This window comes from Gadus macrocephalus, chromosome 4 (genome assembly GCF_031168955.1).
Source record: "Gadus macrocephalus chromosome 4, ASM3116895v1".
In the NCBI taxonomy this organism is placed as follows: Eukaryota; Metazoa; Chordata; class Actinopteri; order Gadiformes; family Gadidae; genus Gadus; species Gadus macrocephalus.
The window spans coordinates 17,738,459-17,744,943 of NC_082385.1; positions in this window are offsets into that span (position 1 = coordinate 17,738,459).

Here is a 6,485-nt window from a genome sequence, read left to right on the forward strand (position 1 = left end):
CTGAGAGGAAATGGAAGAGATCAGACTGTCCTAATGATCTATCTCACTATCTTTTCATTCTTTCTGATTTCACCTCTTGTGTGTCAACAACCAAATCTGCCTTCTACTGGAACAAAATCAACTCCGCCTCAAACCCCAAGAAACTGTTTTCCCTGTTCTTGTCCCTCCTCAACCCCCCCTCAACCCCACCTCCTTCCTGCCTCACTGCTGATGACTTTGTTAACTACTTTACCCAGAAAGTGAAGGATATTAGCTCCTCTTTTATCCCTGCCTCCATTCTCCCTCCTCCCATCCCCTCCTCTGTCTTTACCCAATTTAGCCCTCTCACCTCTGACGATGTCAACAGAATAATAACATCTAACCATGCCACCACCTGCCCCCTTGACGCTATCCCCTCTCTCCTCCAGGATGTCTCAAACGACATCCTGCCATTTTCTCACCTCACTTATCAACACCTCCCTCACTTCAGGCATTGTTCCAGCGTCGTTCAGGACTTCCAGAATAAAGCCTCTTCTCAAAAAAAACAACTCTTAATACCACCAACATCCAGAACTACAGACCGGTATCTCTTCTTGCATTCCTGTCTAAAACACTGGAACGTGCCGTTGCTAACCAACTGTCCTCCTATCTCTCATCTAACAACCTCCTCGTCCCTCTCATCGGTTCTCATTCTCCTCGACCTGTCCGCAGCATTTGACACAGTGAACCACCAGATCCTCCTTGCCACTCTTGCCGAACTTGGCATCGCTAAATCTGCTCTTTCCTGATTCACATCCTACCTGACGAACCACACCTATCAAGTGACATGGAATGGCTCCTTGTCCAAACCTTCCACGCTTGAAACTGGTGTCCCTCAAGGCTCTGTACTGGGGCCTCTTCTGTTCAGATCTCTGTGCTCGGTAATTGCATCACACGGCTTTTCCCATCACTGCTATGCTGACGACACTCTATTTCTCTCTTACCCCTCATCTGATAAAGCACCGATTGCAACACGCATATCGGAATGTCTGGCGGACGTCAGCACCTGGACAACTGCCCATCACCTGAGGCTTAACCTCAACAAAACCGAGCTCCTGCTAATCCCAGGGAAAGATTGCCCACACATGGACTGGTCACCGTTGAGAACATCACTGTATCTCCTTCTCCAACTACCAGAAACCTTGGTGTGTTATTGGACAATCAGTTATGCTGCACCGCGAACATCACTGTGGTGGCCCGATCCTGCAGATTTGCACTTTACAACATCCGCAGAATCCGGCCCTTCCTCACAAGGGAAGCAGCTCAGCTTCTTGTCCAATCACTGGTCATCTCCCGCCTCGACTACTGCAACTCACTCCTGGCTGGACTTCCTGCCTCTGTGATTAAACCTTTGCAGCGCATCCAGAATGCGGCAGAGCATCTCGTGTTCAACCAACCGAAGTTCTCCCATGTGACCCCCCTCTCCCGGGTCCTACACTGGCTCCCTGTAGTAGCTCGCATCAAATTTAAGACGATGGTACTGGCATACAAGGCAGTCGATGGAACTGCCCCTGCCTGCCCCTGTCTCAAATGAGCCAGTACAGGAGCCGAGAAACTGCCCCTGCCTACCGCATTGCTAAAGCCACACACCCCAGCTCGATCCCGCCGCTCAACTACCTCAGCTGGACGTCTGGTACCGCCATCGCTAAGAGCTAGCAAAGGCCGTTCAGCAAAGTCACAACTTTTCTCGGTTTTGGGACCTCAGTGGTGGAACGAGCTCCCTGCCACTCTCAGGACCGCAGAGTCACTCACCATCTTCTGAAAAAGACTCAAGACTCACCTGTTCAGAGTCCACCGCGACTCTGCATAGCCACCCTCCCCCTTCTGGCCACCATTGTACATTGTATGGTGTTGTATTGTATTGTATTATATTACTTAACTGTGTAGCAACTGCAGTAGCTGCTATCATTGCTGTAACAGGGGGGAATTGGTTAGCCTAGCGATTTTTGGACTTGCACTTGGTTCTATGAACATCCTTTCTGTACTGACAGCGATATATTGTTGCACTTCTTATGACAAATGTACTTATTGTAAGTCGCTTTGGATAAAAGCGTCTGCTAAATGCCCTAAATGTAAATGTAAATGTTAAAACGGTCATGGGATGGCTGGAAATAGACAACCGGCCGCCCTGGGAAGATGTGGTGGCCCAGTCGGCCACAGTCAGAGACCTGTGGTCCCAACGTCCTGGGGTGGAGCTGCAGGAAGGATTCCTGAAGAGGTGCTGGCGTGAGCCAGCCCTTGGGGAGCCACGCTGGCAGGTGGTTGTGCCAAAGGACCTCTGGGACAAAGTGCTGGAGGCACATCATGGATCCCCCAGAGTAGGTCACTATGGGGTGACAAAGACATTGAGACGGCTACGGGAGGCAGGTAGATGTTGAGGACTACTGTCGCCGCTGCGACTCCTGTACCACTCGTAAATGGCCCCAAGGTCAATCCCGTGCACCTCTACAGCAGCACCGTGTCGGGGCACCGATGGACAGGGCGGCAGTCGATGTGTTGAGCCCACTTCCCCGTACCAGCAGAGGGAACCGGAATGCATTGGTCGCCATCGACTACTTCACAAAGTGGATGGAAGCATACCCCCTACCTGACCAAGAAGCCACAACCGTGGCCGAAGCTTTGGTGCAAGGAATGTTCAGCCGCTTTGGGACACCCTCGGAGCTCCACTTTTGAATCACAAGTATTCACCACCATGTGTAGACAAATTGGCATCCGGAAGACAAGAACCACCCCGCTTAACCCTCAAAGCGATGAGTTGGTGGAGCGCTTCATGCGGACCTTAGGCGCCCAATTAGCCCTCAACACCGCTCCATATCAGAGTGATTGGGACCTGCAACTACCCCTCATCCTCATGGCGTGCCGCAGTGCAGTCCAAGAATCCGCTGGCTGTACTCCTGCATTGTTGATGTTGGGCAGGGAGCTCAGAACGCCGCCAGAGCTGGCCTACGGACGACCGCCCGATGCACCAGAAGCCATGGCTGGCCCGGAGTATGCCAGGCAGTTACAGGACCGCCTGGAAACGGCCCACAGATTCGCCAGACACCAGGCCCAGCAGGCAGGGATTTTTCAGAAGCGATGCTATGACATGCACACTAAGGGGCAGGAGTTCCAGGCTGGGGACCTCGCCTGGGTGTATGGACCTAAGAGGGTAAAAGGCTGTTTCCCCAAGCTGGACAGCAAATGGGTTGGCCCCTGGTATGTGGTTGAGAGAGTTGGCGAGGTTGTGTATAGAGTCCGACTGGCTCCCAGAGGCCGCACAGTTGCGCTGCACAGGGATAGGATGGCACCATACCAGGGGAATCATCAGCCCACCTTCCCTGTGACGACTCCCAGGGAGCGGGTCAAGTCACCTCGCCACAGGAGGACCCCACCGAGACAGCAACAGAATGTGCCTCAAGGGGAGGAGGTGCCACTTGGAGCTGTGGTGCCGAGGAACACGGCTAGAACAACAGGAACTCCTCTGTTGGATGGTGGAGTAAGGAGGTTGCAGAGGGTACGGCGACTCCCGGGTCGCTTTCAAGACTATGCTCTTCCTCAGGGACGAGGAATTAGAGGGGGGGGCTGTGTAGCGACCCAGCAGGACTATGGGGGGAATTGATGGGGAGTTTGTGGGGGGGAGGAGTTGCCCTTGTTCAGCCTGATAGGCCAGTTGGGACAGGGGGCGGGAACAGCTAGCCAGTGTTCGGGTTCGCCATATTGTTTTGGGCACTCCTCCAACCCTCCAAGTTGTACGGAAAGGATAATAAAGCCTGGTTCTCTGGTTAAACGTCAAACCCTCTGTGTCCTCATCATTGCGATAGTTAGCCCCTGCAGTGTCTTGCCGCAAACGCTACAATACAAAACAAATAAAAACAAAATATCCCTAATACTTTTAACATGTAAACACAGCCCTAAGACTTCTTGAGCAATTACAAAAACTCTACCCCCTCTTGATCTTGACTTCAACGCAGCACCCACGGCGATCGGAATCAGGCTGATCAAGAAGATCGACGGGTTCACGGCATCAGTGGAACGGTTGTGATCAGGGCCTCGTTTCCCGATAACGATGTATCTTCGCTCGTGCGCTCCTTCTCACGATGGATCTTGCAAACCATCGTGAATTTCTTTGGAGCGTTTCCCGAAACTCCTCTTAACATGAACGCACGTTCACTGCACTCACGACTTTCGTAGGATTGTAACTGTCCACTGACACGTTGCTGAAACGGGCTATGTAGGAGGGGGAGACGCAGGAATGTGGCAGAAAAATTGGGTTAAAAAGCATTAAAATATCTCCCCATCAAGGCCAACAGCAGAGTAGCCTACGAAAAGAATAGACTGCAATAATATGAATGCTAAAGATATTAAAACCCAATTGATTAGGCCTAGGCCGATATATGCTATATCAGTCCTAATCCTGAACGCACTGTGCATGCATTTTTTCACGGCATTTCCCCCCCTGAAATAATTCCATATTGCAAAATTCCAAAATAGCTTGTTGCGCATGCAATAATGAGTTCACATCTGAGTGTAGACTACAAACGCGATTAACTATGGTCAGGGATGTTCGTTACTGTCTAGACAGGGTCCAATAAATAGTGAACTTCATCACAGCCTCACCGAAGCACCTATAATGCTTAATAGTCTAGTCGTAATCCCCATAGGCCCAATAGTAAACCCAGAAATGTTGAGTACCCTAAAGTTTTGTTGCAGAAATTTCATCTATAGACCTAGTGGATGGAATTCAACTTGGTTGCTAAAAGTTGCACTTTGGGCAATTTGCATAATTAGCATAAATAGGCAATTAAGGCGAGCCACTACAGGTGAATAGGGTAAAAAAATAAATAAAAATATATCACCATGAAACTTTCAGAGTTGATTACCTATATTGATGCCTCGGCCACCAGTGCACCCCTGACCCCTGAAATGTGTCCGGACAGACGGTACGGACAGAGATGGACGCCACGGCGGCGGGCTGTGCATGTGTCTGCCACCGTCCAACAAGGGCCCATCTCAAAGAAAGCAGATGAACCAGACACTCTGATTATAGGAGACTCAATCATCAAGGATATAACCGGTAAGAAGATCAAAACATGCATCTTCCCATATGGAATGGTTAGTGATATCAACCATAAACTAGCCAAAATCATATTGGAAAACCCCAAAATCTCACCGATTATTGTGCATGCAGGATTTAATGACATTCAAAGAGAACAGTCAGAACTTCTGAAGAGGGATTACACTGATCTATTGGATACACTGGACAAAATACACATCAAGTCATTCATCTGTGGACCCATACCAGCAGTTGACAGGGGAATAAACAGATTCAGTCGTCTACTTGCACTGAATACATGGCTTTCCAGAGTCTGCAATGAAAGAGGAAGGGGCTTTATTGACAATAGGGTGTATGCACTAAGCTGTGTGACGTACTTCCTGTTTCAAATAATACAGCTCGGTTGCTTCCGGTCTGTGTGTTTATCGCGCTAGCCTGCTGACTTTGATACTGTAAACATGGATCAAGACCGCAAACATCTAAAAACTGGACCATTTCAGAGGCAGGAGACAACCTACGCAGAGCACTGCTGTGTCCCCCACTGTACAGCGTCAGCAAAATTCAACGGGGTATTAAGTTTTCATGGCTTTCCGAGCCAAACTGACGTGAGGAGTCGATGGATTGTGAACATAAGCCGGGATCCATATGTCATCACCACTCACTCCAAGGTCTGTAGCAGACACTTTAGTCCCGACAAGTTGATTGAGCCAACTACTCCTCAGGATCGAAGGAGACTTGCAAAAGGTGCCGTAGCGACCCTTTTTGAGTGGAACCAGTATACAGTCGAAACCCCAAGGCGCGGCGTGTGGGAGAGAGTTGATCGGTTCGTCGAAACTGCCCCTCCGGAAGATGAAGTTGATCTCCTATTCAACGATCAAGACTACTGCTCTCTCTGAACCGACTGCCATGGATATGTCCGCATCCGCTGCTGAAAGCGTCTCAAATGAGCCAGTACAGGAGCCGAGAAAGGAGCTACGTCTCCAGCGAGAGTTTGGACTGCAGCGGTTTGCTGGCTCCGACGCAGACATCCGAATTTACACAAGGGAAGTCACTTTTTCACAGTCACATTTTTTGTATTAGTCTGTTATTAGCCTAGTCCCTACGTGACAGGGATATGCGTCAGTCAGGGACATTGTTGGTTAGAAAATAGCTTTACGTTACAGATTAATTTATAGTACTGTACCAAATTATTTCTTAATAGGTCTGTGAATGATTAATAGGACACAAGTAGTGGCATGTTGAGAGATGGTGTAATTGGAGTTGGGGATGTCCATGTCGTCAGAATTTATATATGAATGTGACCACACAAATAGTACAAAAACAAACAACATTTATAATACAGATTTGTGTAAAGACTTACAGAGACGTGTTTCCAGTTCAAGTCTACAAGTTTATTTTTAAATGGTTGAAAAAAGTCATGTTATTATTCTATGAG